This window comes from Camelus bactrianus, chromosome 3 (genome assembly GCF_048773025.1).
Source record: "Camelus bactrianus isolate YW-2024 breed Bactrian camel chromosome 3, ASM4877302v1, whole genome shotgun sequence".
Taxonomy (NCBI): domain Eukaryota; kingdom Metazoa; phylum Chordata; class Mammalia; order Artiodactyla; family Camelidae; genus Camelus; species Camelus bactrianus.
The window spans coordinates 163,911,122-163,928,212 of NC_133541.1; the positions used below are offsets into that span (position 1 = coordinate 163,911,122).

The window sequence follows — 17,091 nt, forward strand, 5'->3', positions numbered from 1 at the left end:
CCTTAGAAGACAGACAGACAGACAGACAGACAGACAGACAGACAGAGTGTGTGTGTGTGTGTGCGCGCGCGCGCGCGCGTGTTTGTGCGCGTGCGGGGGTGTGGGAGAGGGAGGAGATGACGTCAGCGTACTGGACACTGTTTCAGTGACATGGGGAGTGCTGTCAACTAGGAAGGAACGTCATGTATTCTTCAGCCTTGTGTCTGTACAGGTGGGTACACTCAGGGTTCCAGAAAGGATGGGATATTCCTGGCAGTCGTCTACTGCCCTGGCATCGAGGGCTGGCTGGCTGGCTGGCTGTCATCCAAAGTGGAGGCTCTCGTGAAAGGGACGGAACCGAGTCCCGAGGAGATGCCTCCTTCACTGACTTTCATGTAAACACAGTGGACCACAGCCTCCGGAAAGAGGGTGGGTGGCACACGTGGCCCAGTCTGTTCTGTCCATTCGGCAAATGGCCTGGGTTAGGGGAAACCCAGCATGGCGACCATCCGACAGGCCGACCCACTGACCCACGGACGTGCTCGGTTTCTCCCAGCTTCCTGGATGACCTCCCCCACCCACCCCCACCCCACCCGCATTCCTTCACCCACCGTGGTGTCTGGTGTCAGGGCACTTGGAAGATGACTCCCATTGTTCAATAGACAGGGGCAGGAAGATTCCTATAGGACCGCAAAAACAGTCAACTGGCCATACATACATACATACGTACAAACTTTTTGTCCCCAGAGGCCTCAGACCTCCTCTCTCTGGACACGCTGAACCCCAGTAACTGGCCCCCATTCAACTGCCACATAGTAGGGGTCATCCAGACGTTCTTGGGATGGTAGGTATGACTTCCAAAGGGGTTGAAGCCTTCCTTCCCCCGCTGCAAGCCTGATGCCATCAGCATGGCCAGGACACTGCTACAAACAAACAAACAAACAAACAAACAAACAAATAAACAAACAAACAAACACACACACACCACCACCACCACCACCAACAACAACAACAACGACAACAAAAGACAAACACATGCGTATGTGACTTGGGGACATACTTTCCGCAGCCTCCAGGGACGAAGGCACCCGCTTCGCTGGGTAAATCCTACGAGGCTTCACTAAAGCGCTTGCCAACTTACTTCTCAGAAGGATCGATCTCTGCCCCCATCACCCGCCATCATCAGGCAAGGTCGTCAGAATCCATGGGAGATATAGACTAGAAGAAGAAGTAGAGGAAGGAGGAGGAGGAGGTGGAGGAGGAGAATCAGTGACATGAGGTGTGTACGACTTCTTGTCTCCAAGAGGATTGAGTTTTAAATTTTTTTCTTTTCAGATACAAGGGAAAATAAACTTTTGTTTTTTCCCCTCTTCCCTTTTAGAGGCGGACACCCACATGGTAACTATCATACCTCTGTCAGCAGAATGGAATCCTTTCTCTTTTTCTCCCTCCCTGACCCTTCTGGGATTCAGAAATCCTCCGTGAGGATTTTTCTATTCTTGGCAGCAGAGTTATTAGCATCATTGACTTGGAGGCAAAAACTTAGGTTTCCATTAAACTGGGATAGACATGCATGGATAAGAGATACTAGTGCTACTCGTTTTCCTTAGGGTTCCCCTGTGTCTGTGGGGTGTGTGTGTGTGTGTGTGTGTGTGTGTGTGTCTGTGTGTGTGTGTGTCTGTGTGTCTGTGTGTCTGTGTGTCTGTGTGTCTGTGTCTGTGTCTGTCTGCCTGCCTGCCTGCCTGCCTGCCTGCCTGCCTGCCTGCCTGCCTGTTTATTGTAGGAACTCTCTGTCAATGGAAGTATAGTTGACTTACAATGTTGTGTTCATTTATGACGTACGGCATAGTGATTCACTTATTCACACACACACACACACACACACACACACACACACACACACACACGTATACTTTTTCAGGATAGGTTATTACAAGCTATTGAACATAGTTCCCTGTGCTAGACAGTAGGACCTACTTGTGTACCTAGTTTGTATAGGGTGGTTTATATCTGCTAATCCCAAACTCCTGATTTATCCCTCTGCCCTCCCCCGTTCCTCCACCCTACCCTGTCCCCTGTGTTAACCATCGGTTTCTTTTCCATGTCTGCGAGTCCAGTCTGTTTCTGGTTTGTAAATAGGTTCCTTGGAGTCTTTTAAAATGGAGTTATTTATGTATGGATGGGTGTCTTGACTTACTTTCAGATCCCACCTAGAAGTGATGGCATAGGATATCTGTCTTCCTCTGGGTGACTGACATCACTAAAGCTACGGAACGCTTCACGTATGTGCGTGTGTCGTCCACGTTCAGGGGCCGTGCTGATCTTCTCTGGATGGTTCCCGTGTTAGTCGATGTGCTGTGGCAGCAAGCGCTTGCCTTAGGGTTTTTGTCTCAACCTGAAAGCCGGCCCGGAGACTGAAGGTCTTCTAGTTGCCTCCACTATCTGCCTAGGACCATCTCCACGAACGTTTCCCATTTTCTCTCACCCTTTTGTCTTGGCATCATTGAGTACTAAAATGCTCCGTCTCCTGAAGCCCTGCAGACTGAAGCTGGACAACGGGAGGTAAACGTCAGAGAAATGGCCACAACAGCTCCTGTGGAAACCATCCTAGGGCCTGTTTTTGGAGGAGCCGCTCAGAGAGTTGAGCCAAACACCCCAGGACATCATCAGAGGCATTTCAAACTGCTCGAGCCGTTTCGATGACCCCGATGTGTGGAAATCTCCTACCAGACTGACCCCCTACTCCCGGCCCTGAATCTGGTTTCTCATCTGCTCCAATGATTAACCTTTGTGCTGTACTTTGGTTTTCCACACAAGTGCCTCTTAGGCGATACCTGACTGCTTGCTCCCTAGGCCTAGCTTCAGAAGCCCATCGACACCACCGCCTCCTGAGACGAGATACTACAACTGTTTCCTTGAACAGACCTGTTCTCAGAACTAAGAAACTGGGTCCATGAAACGCAGGCCCTCTAGGAAACTATTCCCTCCCTCCTGCCCCCACACCACACGCACGCACGCACGCACGCATGGACGCACATGCACAGTCAACAGCCCAGCTTTTAATGTGTAAAACTTCCAGGGAAGTTACAGAATAGGGAAATGTTGGGGTCCAGAGTAGGCTGCCCCAAAATGTGCCCGATGGACTATGCTGAATGAAAGGGACTTCACAACTGGCCAAGGGGGAGGGTATAGGTCAGTGGTAGACTGTGTGCTTAGCAAGCAAGCACAAGGTCCTGGGTTTAATCCCCAGTACCTTCGGTCAAAAATAAATACATAAAATCGAATTCCTCTCCCCGCCCCCCCCCCCAAAGTATACACTGCTGTATGTCAACTCTGTCTCAATAAAACTGGAAGAAAAAAAGGAAAAAAAAATGATTTAACAAAAGAAAGAAAGAAACAAACAAAGAACTGCCCGAGGCAAGAGGAACACTCTGGCCCTCCTTTCTGCCTCCCTGGAAGCAGGGGAAAAAGAATTTTGTTTTTTTAAAGTCTCCCATCCCAGAGGAATCTATCAAGTCAGAGGTCTGCTTCCATGCCCTTCCATGATTCTCAAACGGTGTAGTGGGGTTTACCCAGATTAGGAAAAGGAGGGGACTCCTTTGGCCTGAGACCAGGCGAGATTCTCCCCCTCCCTCCCGCCTCCCTCCGTGCAGTTGGGACGGGGTGGCCTAAGGGTGGGGAAATTGAAACCAAAGAACAAAAGCCGTTCAACAGAGAGGAGCCGGAGGCCAAGTCAAAGGCTCTGACCTGAGCACAGAGCTTTCTGCATTTGAATGAAGCGATTGAACGAGGCCCTGCCGAATGGATCCTCCTGACGTCCCCGCCCCCGCTTCCAGGAGACAGTCAGTCGATTTGGGACCGATCGGTGGAGAAGGCCTGGGAGGCGGCGGCGGCGGCGGTGGCGGCGGCGGCGGCGGAAGCAGCGGCGGGGGCGGGGGGGGGTGGTGCGCGGGCGGGGGCGGGACCAACGGTCGCTCCAACTCTGCCTGCCTGCCTGTCTGCCTGCCTGCCTGCCTGCCTGCCTGCCTGCCTGCCTGCCTGCCTGCGGGGCTGAGGCCTGAGGGCCACGCTGGTTCCTGCCACTCAGGGAAACTTCTGCGGGTGTTGCCGAAAGATCGCCCTCCCCCACCCCGTCCCTGACGAGCCAAATAACCCAGAGACAGGGTCTTAGAGTTTAGAAGAAAAGAGGCAGCTTGATTGCTTTGCTGGGCAAAGGGGACTCACAGCAGGCTAGTGCCCTCCAAACTGTGAACCCGTCTTGGGGTTGGGGTTTCATGCTTCTGTGGACGAACAGGTTGGAGCATGAAAGGGAATCACAACAGGCGGGAGCACAAAAGGTGCTCATGATCAACAAGGGTCTCTGATGAAACTTCCTCCTAAATCTGGATGAGTGTCTGATAACATGGGACCTCCTGGTGGTCTAGTAGGTCATCAGCCCGTGACCTTCTTTATCTGGTCAGACTCACCCGGCGGCACCAGCGCCACGGAGGAACTCGGGGAGGGGGGTGGGGGGTGGGAGGGGGCTGGTCGTTCTCCTGAGCTTATCCTCCCGTGACTCCCTTCCTGGGGAAAGACTCAGACGCCAAACATGATTGTCAAGTTGAACGATCAGAGGAAGGTCAAATCAAACAGTTAGAATCGACAACTTTAGCTGTTTTTAACAGTGGGCCTGGAGCTGGGAGCGGTGTCTGGTCAGTCGAGTTTGCTGATCGTTCTAAAAGCAAGCAGTAAGCATAAAGCCAAAAATTGGCTTAGCCTAAGTGCGGCCACTTCATGATTCCTCCTTCACTGGGGGCTGAGGCGTGGGGGAGGGCGGGGGTGGGGGACAGGACTGAGGTGGCGGCGAACTTCTCCGTGAATGCTCGGAGCCGAACTGCTCCCTGGGCCTAGGTCTGAAAAAGGCCTGAGTCTCAGCTATGACAGATTCTCTCTCTTTCTGGGCACATGGACTGACTCGCCCCGCATCCTCCCATCCTGTCATACCCTTTGGACACACACCTCCACCTGAAGAGTTCTTTGGCCTCGTCCAGAAAAAACAAACACACGCACGAACAAAACCAAACGAGCACACAGAAACCCTGCTGATCTCCTTGGACCCCATTCACTTCGGAGAGTCCCTCTCGTAGAAATCCCCTCTGCTCGATGATTTCACCACAGCCGCCTCCCTTTCTCCGGCACAGTGACCCCCCACCCCCACCCCTGCGTGGGCCCTGTCCCTCTACCTATCAAAAACCAAACCCCAGGAGAAAAGAAAATCAGAATGCTGTTTTGAGCCACTGGATCTGTGAAAGGAACCAAACAGAAAGCTGAAATAACCAAACCAGCCGAACACCAAAAGCGAACAGACAGATACCCCAGAAAGAAGGGCACGCTGACCCTTGCCCCTTTCCTTCCTGGAATCAGGACATAACATAGATCTACACCCCACCCCCCACCCCACCCTCCCCAGATGTCTTCTTTATGCCGGAACGAGAGTGACGTTCTTATTGTCAACGGTGCTGTTATGGAAATGACAGGCCGGCCAAGAAACAAGCACCACTCGGAGGGTTGGAGTACTCAGATTTATTACGCCGGCGGGCTCAGAGGGGCTTCTGCTCCTAAGCCTTGAGCACCTCCAAGACGTGCACGTGAGGTTTTATAGGGTTAAGTACCAGCTTGGGGTATTCGGCCAATAGGCACGCAATAGCTTTAGCAACATCATTATCACGAAAGTAGAGGCAGTGAGGCAGCAAACCAACATTTCAAGGCCAGATATGTCTCTTTGAAAATCCAGCTGGCTAGCAAAATATGAACAGGGAATCAGCAAACCGGCACTTATTAATTTAGATTTACGAGTTAGCCCAGCAGAACTCAGATCAGTAATCCGACACTTGTTACACTTAGATTTGCGACTTAGCTTGTTATCCCAGCTGGGCTTTTCCTTCACAGTGTAAAGCGGAGAAGGAGAGAATTCTGTACAAACAGACCTCGATGAAAAGAATCCTCACCCTCTTTTAGGCCCCCACCTCAACACACGTGCGCGCACACGCGCGCACACACACACACACACACATGCATGCACGCACGCGCGCGTATAGTTACTCCTGTTCTCTCTCTTTCTCTCTCCCTCTTCCTTTCTTACTGATTTTTTAAAAATGTTTACTGATAACACAGAAAATAATTGCTTAAATGTTGTCCAGGAATGATATTCATTTTTGAAAACATGATATATATTGTAAAGGATTTGGGCTCCCTTAGAAAAATCCCAGTCCAGGCACGATTGTATAGCACCTCCTTTCACTTTCAAGTGTCTCATTTCAGACAATAAAGTAGCCAGTCATCTTCCTTGTGCATGACCTTTGTAACTGGCACAAGTCAAACGGCACAAAATTCAGACCCAATCTCCTGATCCATATGATTCTCATATTCTTTTTTTTTTTTTTTTTTTTTTTTTTTTTTTTTAGCGAGTCCAGAAGCTATGGGTCTGTGCCAACCACCCGTGGCTGTTCACTATCCAGCATTTCTTCCATTATCTTTATGTTGTCCTGTTTCTTGGAAGTATTAGTGCAGCTACTTTTCCCGATGGTCTGTCTCTGTCTCTGTCTCTCACTCTTTTCTCCTTCTTTTTTTTGGGGGGGGGAGGAGGGGGATGGGTTTGATTAGGTTATTTATTTATTTTAATGGTGGTTCTGGGGATTGAACCCAGGGCATCATGCATGCTAAGCAGGCACTCTAACAATGATCTATATCCTTCTCTACACCGCCCCCCCGACCCTCCAGCACCCCCCCCCGTCCCCGGCCAGGGCCTGTCTTTGCTCAACCCAATAGAAAAGCATTTATGTTTTGCCAGTTTCCTGGGTCCTTCTTTGTTTCATAAAACTGAGAAGAAATACACGTGGAAGTTCTCTCCTATGAATTGAACAGACTGAAGATCCTTTAAATAACCAAATGAGGTGGAAGTGCAGAGAGTACCATACGGGAACACACCGAGGCACATCGTCATCAAATTGACCAAAATTAAGGATAAGGAGAAAATATTAAAATGAACGAGAGAAAAGCAACAAATAACATACAAGGGAACTCCCGTAAGGTTATCAGCTGATTTTTCAGCAGAAACTCTACAGGCCAGAAGTGGGTGGCACAACATACTTAAAGTGATGAAAGGGAAAAACTGACAGGTAAGAATACTCTATTCAGCAAGGCTCTCGTTCAGATTTGAGGGAGAAATCAAAAGCTTCACAGATAAACAAAAGCTACAAGATTTCAGCACCATCAAGCCGGCTTTACAAGGAATGATAAAGGATGGTCTCAAGTCATCAAATCCTAAGAAAAGAGAACAAAAAGATGACAGAGAAAGGGAGGGGGGGAGAGAGGGAGAGAGAGGGGGGGAGAGAGGGGGGGGAGGGAGAGAGAGAGAGAGAGAGAGAGAGAGAGAGAGAGAAAGAGAGAGAGAGAGAGAGGGAGGGAGGGAGGGAGGGAGGGAGGGAGGGAGAGGAGACCTTCGAAAGATTGCTTTGCCTGTTTAGGGTCTTCCGTTGTTCCTTAAAAATTTTGAAATTGTTTGTTCTAGTTCTGTGAGGAATGTCGTGAGTATTTTGACAGGGGTTGCATGGAACCTGCGGTTTGCTTTGGATAGTGTGGCCATGTTGATAGTATTGATTCTTCCAATGCAAGAGCACAAGGCATCTTTCCATTTCTTTGTGTCATTTCAGATTCTGGAGTATAGATAACCTCCTCGATTAAGTTTATTTCTAGGCATTTTACTGTTTTTGACTCAATGGAAGTGTTTATCCCAGTTATAAAATTCTGGTTTTTAAAGTGGAGGGGGGAAAAAAAAAAAGGAAAGGAAGGGCCACAAATGGCAAAATATCCTTCTTTCTCATGGGTGAATTGTATTCCATTACGTGTGTGTATGTGTGTGTGTGTGTGTGTGTGTGTGTGTGTGTGTGTGTGTGTCCCCTCTTCTTTATCTATTCAAATATTGATGTGCACTTAGGATGCTTCCGTATCTTGGCAATCATAAATGATGTTGCTGCTAATAGCAGGGTGTGTGTATCTTTTTGAATTCATTCTTCTTTTGTGGTTGGCTTTATTCCTTTGATAAGTATGTAAGTTTAAAAAGCTAAAGCTCTAAACCTTCCTGGAAACAATGAACAGTACATATATGTAAATTAAAAATATATGTGCAGTAAAAACATTTTAAAAAAATAAATAAATAAAAAAGAACGAAAGACAAGGAAATTAGCTATCAAGCCGTGAAAGACATGGAAGAAACTTAAAAGACATCTTACTAAATCAAAGAAACCGGTCTGAAAATTGTTACCAACTGTACAATTCCAACCAAATGACATCCTGGAAAAGGCAAAGCTCTAGAAACAATCAAAAGATCATGGTATCCAGGGGTTTGGGGAGAGGGAGGGAAGGAGGAATGAACAGATGCAGCGTGAGGGATTTTTAAGGCGATGAAATTATTCTGTAGGATACCATAGTGGTGGCTGCATGTCATTGTACATTTGTCAAAACCCATAGAACGTACAACCTCAAGAGTGAACCGTCCTGTAAACTATGGACTTTGATGGATAATAACGTGTCCATGTCGGATCATCAGTTTTACCAAATAGGCCACACTGATGAGAGATGTTGAGGGGAGTGGAGGATATATGTGTGGGTGGGGAGGGCTATGTGAGAACTCTCTGTATTTTCTGCTCAATTCTGCTGTGAGCCTGAAACTGCTCTAGGAAATAAAGTCTATTAATCAAAAACAAAAACAAAAACAGAAACAGAAACAAAAACAAAACACCCAAATGAGGTGAACCAGGATTCAGTCATCCAAAATGGAGCTGGACGGCCAGTGGGAGGAACTTTGTTGCAGACATAGTCCTGTTTCAGGGAGGGGGACGTTGTCCCCTCCCTCTACACATCTTGAGTTCTCTGGGCTGGACTGATCCAAAAATGGACCCCAGACGGATCGTTGAGCAGGAGCGACAGGGAACCTACTGTCTTTCATTCAAGCACTCATGTGTCCCCGAAGCAGGCAGCTTTTCTCCGTTTTAGGACAAGAAATCAGCCCTTTGTGCGAAATGGGCCGGGCTGAGAGCCTTTGGTTTTGGGTGACCCGTCCGTGAAGAATCGAGACGGAGTTTGGGTTTTGGGGAGGGGGGGAAGCCCCTGAAAGAAGTCACGAGGTTGGTTGGTTTCTCTAGGCTTCCGGGGCCTGAAGGCTCTCAGTGGGTGATCAGGGTGTTTTCCTAAGTCCAGATGCAGGGAGGGCACCCTCCACGGAAGTGATCGATTTCCCGCTTTCAGGGAGACAGAAAGAAGAGTCTGAGGGTCCCTCTTGCGTCTGCTGGCCCCTCGGCTTCTTCGGTCACTCTCATTTCTAACCCATCCGTGTGCCACGGAGGCACATACATGTTTGGGGTGGCCTCCCCTGGGTCCCGACACCGGCATCAATGGGGGGAGGGGGGGCATGAGTGGTCAGAACTGTATCAAGCTCAAGGGCACCACCAACCGGTTTCAAAAACAAATCTGCCAGCAGCTGCTAGCCGCAGCCTGGTCGTTTCAAAGTTCCCGCCTTGCTCTTGTGGTGTGTTTTCTTTCGTTTCCCCTTCTCCACTTGCCCCGTGGGGTAGTCTGATGACACACACTTCCAGTGCTTCTTTCTTGCATCTGTGTCTCCTGGGCTGCAGTCCTAAGAGCCCCCCCCCATCGCCCCCGCCCCCCCCAATCAACTCGTTTCTTTACCCTCCACCAGGTCTCCTGGCTTGGAAATCTCGGCTCACAGCATGTGTCTCGTGTCCTCTCTGAATTCACGGGCCCAGCCATCCACCCTAAGGAGACGGAGGGAGGGAAGGAAGGTTTTGACCTGGCGACCTTCCTTGCCGGCATCCTCCGGATTTGGGACCCTTCAGTGCGCCACCTGCCACCCGCCATACCACTCTCACCCTGAGGCCTAGCCCTCGGGGCTCCGTCCACGCGGAAACCTGAACGCGGACGGACCTGGACGGTGGGCGGGGTGGGGGTGGGGGTGGGGTGTGGAGGGGCTTGCTTCATCACTGCCGGAACCGTGGAGGCGACCGGGACAGACGCGTCCTTCAAGAGGTGAAGGGACACGTAGCCCGGGCTAGGTCCGTGCCACAGCATGTGATTTGGCTCTAAAAAGGAAACCAGGGACCCGTGGAGCCGAGAGACCTGTGGGAGACAGGCGGGGCCGTTTCTGCGTGCCCCTGACTCCCTGAAAGAAGCCAATCTGAAAAGGTGGCATCCTGTAGGGTACCGGCTCTGGATGACATTCATTCTCAAAAGGGCAAAAGCCCCAGAGAGGGTGAAAAGATGAGTGGGGTCGGGGGTGGTGGTGGTGAAGGTTGTCTGTGTGGGTGTGTGTGTGTGCGGGTGTGTGTGTGTTGTGGCGGGGGGTTGTTGATGAATAGGTGGAGCACAGGGGACTTTTAAGCAGCGAAACTCTCCGGTAGGTAGGTCCACGATGGGATGAAAACCAACGTGTTGGATATGACAATACCTAAGATGGGGTGAACTGAAAGAACCCTTCTGGGTGTCCCGCCCCTCAGCCGAAGTTTAAAGTCCTTCCTAAAGCCAGAAGGTAAAGACACACGAGAGCAATCTGAGGGGCCATCGCTGAGGAGTGACAGCGAGGCCAGTGAATCCAGTGAAAGACTGACTGACGTGGGGGCCTGGGTCCCTCGGCTCGACCCCCTTCCCCGGGAAACCGAAGCCTTCGACGCAGGGATGCGCTTTGACACGCTTCTGTCTCATCGGAGAAGGCTTCTTCTGCCTGGCATTGCGTGACGGGGCCGAGAAACCCGTCCTCTCCTCCTCTGCGTGAGGTAGCGGTCGCTCCCGCCTTTGCGCAGCGGTGAAGAAAGCTACCAGAAACACGGTTCTGCGTTTCTCTCGATACCGTGGGCGAGCGTCACGGCTTTTCCTTGCGTTCCACCATGCAGTCAGATAGCATTCTCAAAACTAAGCGTGCCATGCAAATTTTCCTTTTCCTTTTTTAAAGTGACTGTCAAGAACTTAGGCAGCATCGAGTGAAAACGTTGGGCACCTTCATCTCTTGGTTTGTATGGAGCCAGCTAGGTCATCAGACCCACGTCACCATGATTTCTGAATTCTAAGATCCTTTCCAATCCATGATATTGTACACTCCTGGGTCATGGGATGTCACTATGGCTGATCAGGTCAAAGGGAATGTGTCCCTCCAGAGCGCTTATTAACACGTCAGTTTATTTAAACGACAACAAAGGAAATTCCCTTCGGGCGATATTCATTCCACACGCTAAAGGAAAGCGATAGGTTGTGTGCCTGAGCCCACACAGTGTGACGCAGGAACGGGGTGGGGGTTGAGGGAGGAGGAACTCTGGCTAGTGTCCGGGACCTAACGGGAGATAGAGTGGAGGATTTTTGCCCTTCTTCAGGGACAGGGTGAATCGGCCCGAGGTTGACTTGTGCGCTCAGAAAGAGGGCCTTTACCGGATGCCCCGAGCAAGCAGACTTTTCTTTTCTTCTTCTTCTTTTCTTTTTTCAGTTTTATTGACATAGGTTTGACATACAGCCCTCTATCAGTTTCAGGTGTACAGCACAATGATTTGACTTCCATAGACTGTGAAGTGATTATTAGGTAACTTTAGTGACCAGGAAACAACGATATGTTAAAAGGGGGTTTAATCAACAGAACTGCTATTTCTGATGATCATCTATTCCTAAGAGAAAGGACAGATGAACACTCCAAAATGCAGGAAGTGCATAGTCACAGAATGATGAACAATCTTTACCCGTGCCGACGTTTTGACGCCAGGATACGTGGAAAGCTGAAGTTTTAGAACATAGAAATATTTGGCTCTCCATTTGACCTGGAAATCTCCTTGTTGGAAAGAAGCTAATTTCTCCTCCTCATCCTCGTCCTCCTCGTCCTCGTCCTCGTCCTCGTCCTCGTCCTCCTCCTGCCTTTTTAACTAAAAAAATAAAAAAATAAAATAAAAAAAAATTTTTTAACAAGAAGTTTTTATCTTTTTGGAGGGGGGACGGGTCATTAGGTGTCTTTATCTACGTTTCAATTAATTATTTAGATTTATTATACGTTTTCAGTGGTGGTACTGGGGACTGAGCCCAAGGCCTTGTGCATGCTGAGCACGCACTCTACCGCAGAGCTCTACGCTTTCCCAGAAAGGAGCAAATTTCTAAACATAGAACTGGATGAGTAGGTCAGCTTTTTGATCTCATAGAAGCAGCGGCCCAGTTCTCTGGGGGGAACCCTCCTTATCTTGTCCATCTCGACAACGTCAGAAACGTCTGTCTGCATAGCCCACAGTGGCCTGAGACTGAGGCCAGGGGGCTGAATCAGGTAGAACCTGAAACCGAATGGAAGAAACAAACAAACAAAAAAGGGTGGGGAGGGGCACGCGGAGGCCTTTTTAAACGTACACACTGCTGCATGGTCTCCCTCGTCGAAACTCTAATTCGCAGCCTTCTTAAGGAGAAATATACACCTGAAACGTCTTTTTTCCACACAGAGTTTAAAAGCTTTCACCCTCCGAGCCGAAAAACCTTACCCGTCCCATCGGTTCTTTCTGAGTGAGTGGGTTCTCTAGTGTCCTACGCGTCTGCTGGGAAACAAGCTGCTGGAGAACCAGCAACTAGAAACCAAGCTGCACCAGCATTTCCATGAGCGTAAAATCTTACATTCACACTTACTTGCTTAAAAATGCACACGCCTGCTTTGTTTTCATGTTTTACACAGTCGATGACCTATAACATGTATGATGCTCAAGAAATTGTGTGAGGGGCAATCCTGAGATTGACCGTGAGGGCGCAACAGATGGCAGATATTTCCTTAGGGTAAAACAATGGACGGTCATGGGAAGCCAGATCATCCATTAACAGAACTTGGTTCTGGCAGGAAAGCATGTGGTTTAACCCCGGGGAAATATTTGCTATCTCGAGATGTCCCAGAGGCAATCACAGGATACACTTAGAAATTTTGCATCCCCCGAGGAGGGTGATTGTTCCTGGAAGGGATAGGCCTGAAATGAATCAGTTAGCCAGCAAGCAGAACTTCGTGCTTCTGGCATGAAATATCTAAAGCCCCACCTCTTTGATCGCATTTCTTTTTTTTTTTTTCCCTGAGCCGTATACTCCCAATAAACAGGATGTCGACCAGGCTTTTGGCACTCTAGATCCACGAGACCTTGAGTCCCCTGGTCCCATTTTCGCTCTTTACTTGGTCTCTTTGTTTCTTAATTCTTGCGTCGCCCGTCCTCAGACACGGTCCCGAGCTGCGCTGGACACAGCACCCGTCCTACCCGACTCGTGAGTGACCTATAGTTTTTAAATGAAAGCTACAAAATCTCTGGTCATGTCGATCTGCTGGTCTCGTCTGTATGAGACAGGGCAGTACCTGAGTTTCAGAGACACACACAGACACACACACAGACACACACACACACACACAGACAGAGACACACACACACACACACACACACACACACACACACACACACACACACACACACACACACACACTCTAAAGGGAACAAAGAACAAAGAAAGATAGAGAAAGAAAAAGAAAAAGGCTCAGGGGAATAAAGGATTCGCTTGCTCTCTGTGACATGACCCAGTAGACCTAGTTGTCACGAGACAGGAAGCTCAACTCTCCGTGTTTACATTATCTGTTCCTGAGCTTTCTTGCAGAAAATTCTCATGCGTTTCTTTCCCCTCACGGAAGTCTTCTCTACTCCCCACAGAGCCTGGGGCGATGGCTCTTCACCCTGGAGCCGCCTGCGGCCGATCCAAGATATCGGATGATTTATGGAAGTGATCAGTGATCCTGAGACAAAGCCCTTCCTTTAGGTAGAAAAGCATGGCCCCTGCTGCTCAGGGAGCTGGCACTCCCCCTCCCTCTCCCCTCATGCCACCTTCTCCTTTGTGCACAAGCTATCGCTTTCGCAAAAGAGCTTGGCTTGCCTGAGAGTCTTGTGGAAGCCATCCTCATTTCTATGGTACTGCCGTCCAAGGATCTGGAAAGGGCCCGGTCCCATGTATGCATGTATGCATGTAGGCACTTGTGTATGTCCCCGGCTTGTAGGCCTGGCATGTTTCTTCCTCCACATACACTTGCCAGAGTTCATTCATGAAAGAGCTCTATGGAACTGGTTTTCAAGGGAACATGCAGGCAGGGAATGCGAACAGGAAGGAACCCAAATGTTTTCCTTCAGGTTGACATGATCTAGGACAGATCCTTTCATCCAGAAAAGCAAATGTCAAGGGATCGGTCTCGTGAAAAGAGCCATGTCTTGATTGTGACGAGCAGCATTCGAGGTGAAACTTTTCGCCTCCCTAGGTTTACCCCGAATCCATTAAGTTCCTGTGGGTTATCTCTGTCATGAAACGTGTCAGCCAGGAAAAAAAAAAAAAAAAAAAAAAAGAGTCTGGGAGCGATGGTTGGCTCGGTCTCAAGTCTCAGGAAGTGTTCACACCCCAAGCAGTCCGAGGGGGTAGTGTGTGTGTGGGGGGGGGGGAGGCGGTCCATCTCTGAAACATTGGTGCCTCCTCCACGTAGTTTTTGGTCCCTTGCAACTGAAGCATCTGGCGACGTCCCTGGAATGTTTAGATCGTTTCCAAAGAAGATGAGATACGGAAGCGTTCGTTCCTGGCTCCATGAGTCGAAGGGGACGTGCTTTAATATCTTTCTGACAGAAAAGACTCGAGATCTGTCAGTGTGTTGGCCGACATGACTGGTATACCTTCGGAGGATGGATGGACCTACAGACAGACAGACAGACCGGAATACATACATACTTACTTACATACGTACATATGTAAACATACAATACAATACAATACAATACAATACAATACAATACAATACAATACAATACAATACAATAAAACAAAACAAAATGAAACAGAATAAAATAAAATAAAATAAAATAAAATAAAATAAAATAAAATAAATTAAATTAAATTATATTAAAATAAAAGGATGCTGTGAGGAGAAAGTGTCTGTTTCTGGCTAGGACCAAATCATGTCCCTACGTGGACCGGTTGGGAAAGACTGGTGTCCCAGATGGTTCACCGTGACTTCCTCGTGAACATTTGCTGTGACCGATTCGGGCTTCGGAACAGTCACGGTCTCGTTCTGAGGAACGTCTCCTGGAAAGCATGTGGAGACCGTCTTCGTCTGCCGTCCTTAGGAAACGTTCCAGCAGAGCGGGTGTCCGAGAGCCTCTAGGGGCGATGGCTATGCTTCGTGGACGTCTGTCCCTCTTCAGGCCGAATTTCATGGAAGTATGCTGATCTGGCCAGCCGACAAGTCTGAATGGGGGTGATTTTTTGGTAGAAATGCGCGTCCTTGGAGAGACCAGGGGAAGGGGAGCATGTCTCAGTGGAAACTCTCGTACAGCGTGATAGAGATGAGAATGCGGTTCTGTGTCATCATCTTTGCGTGCTTCCCGCCACCCTCCCCCTCCCCGCCCCGCCCCGCCTTCCACTGATACGCTGGGCCACGTCACGCGTGCTTCGAGTTTTCTCCGATGGTTGGCCAACGCTCTTCCGACTCCCGTTGCCCATGGTTCTCCCGCTTTGGACTTGGCATCCTCGAGAACCAAAGCCGCCCTTTCCCTGAAGCCCCGCCGAGCCGGGCTGAGCAGCTGGACATCCGCTGGAGAGAGGTCACTGCCATGTCCCCTCTCGAGACCCTCCTCCTGCCCGTTGCTGTGGAGGCCACTCAGAAAGTGGACCTGAACCCGCATGCGTTTTTCAGGCCACCCGAGCCTCTTCGAGCCCGACGCCTAGACATCTTCCTGACTGGTGGCGCTCCGGACTCACACCCTGGGTTTCTCGTTGGCTTCAGCCACGGACCTTTGTCTTCCTGGAACGAAAGACCAGACCGGTTTCATCAGGTGGAACCACCTGCCTGGTGGCGGGACTGTCGTGGAACCCTATGGACCACCCCGAAGTGTATATGCAGCCCAAGGGTGATCTCTCCAGTTGAACAACCATCGAGGCCCAAAAGGACCCCTGCCCCGGGAAGAAAGAAACTTTGACCTTGACCCTTAGCTGCCCGAACGAGAATTTGGATCAGGGTTGGGTAGGGTGATGGAGATCTCCCTTGGCACAGTTCCCGTGTGCGGGACTTTCAATGACTCTGTCTTCCTGAAAGGACACCCGCCCCCTGACCACGCTGTCTCGTCATCAGTTTGTTTCCACGAGGGACGAACCGTCATTGTGTGCACGACAAAGTTGGCCGCTGCCTGTTTGGTCCGCCATCGCTCCGTAAGGGACCGACGAAGTGTGCGTCGTGACCAGTGACCGATTTCGGAGCCCGTGGGTGGTGGGCGGGTGTGTATCTGTTTTCCAGGTCACGCGCGACGCGGTGTGTCGTGGTGTGGCCCGCCCGGCCACCCCACCTCCCTTCCCCCATGGAAAATCAAGGGAGAGTATTGCCCGAGACAGACGAAAGTGCAGCCACGAAACCTAAAAGGATGACCCTGGATGTCAACTTGGAGGTGGCTAGGAGACGGCTGAGCATGCATAGGATCACACTGCACTGCCACCGTGTGGGATGCCGCACATGTGTCGCCGTCGTGGTTTTCATCTCCTCCACCTATTGCCCTCACCTACATCCACTCTTTATCTCACTGAACTCTTTTTTTTTTTTTTTTTTTTTTTTCCGGTAAGACAGTGAGAATTTTCCCTCTCTCTCTCTCTCTCTCTCTCTGTCTCTCTCTCTCCTACTGTCTCTCATAATTGACCTGACAAGGGGATGTCCGTTTTCACGTGTCCAACATAGCGATTCGGGATTCTTCCATGTTCCACGATGATCACCGTGATGAGTCTGGTTACGGATCAGTCACCGGACAGCGTCATGACAATAGTATGGATTGACTCTACTCGCCCTGCTGTCCATGACCTCCTGTAATTTGTGTATTTATTAATTGGAGTTAACTGGAAGCTTGTACTTTTTCCTCTCCCTCACCCATTGCACTCATTGTTCCTTCTTGGTATCCATGAGCCTGTTTCAGCTTCCTTGCATGTGTTCCTGCGTATTGTCTTGGGGATTCTGCCTCGAAGTGACAACATCCCTCTCGAACTTAAGTCACTTAGTTAACATCATCC

General features: G+C 49.7%; 1 long non-coding RNA gene and 1 other non-coding gene across 2 annotated transcripts; both read right to left on the minus strand.

Moving 5' to 3' along the window:
• Positions 1–168: 168 nt before the first annotated feature.
• LOC141577237 (uncharacterized) lies at positions 169–2,053 on the minus strand. Its single transcript, XR_012506145.1, has 2 exons — positions 1,040–2,053; positions 169–902 (listed from the first exon to the last, which is right to left on the minus strand). It is a non-coding gene; the product is annotated as an uncharacterized LOC141577237 (long non-coding RNA).
• A 188-nt stretch (positions 2,054–2,241) lies between these two features.
• On the minus strand, positions 2,242–2,350 carry LOC141577279 (U6 spliceosomal RNA). The gene has a single exon (XR_012506176.1). It is a non-coding gene; the product is annotated as a U6 spliceosomal RNA (small nuclear RNA).
• Positions 2,351–17,091: the final 14,741 nt, after the last annotated feature.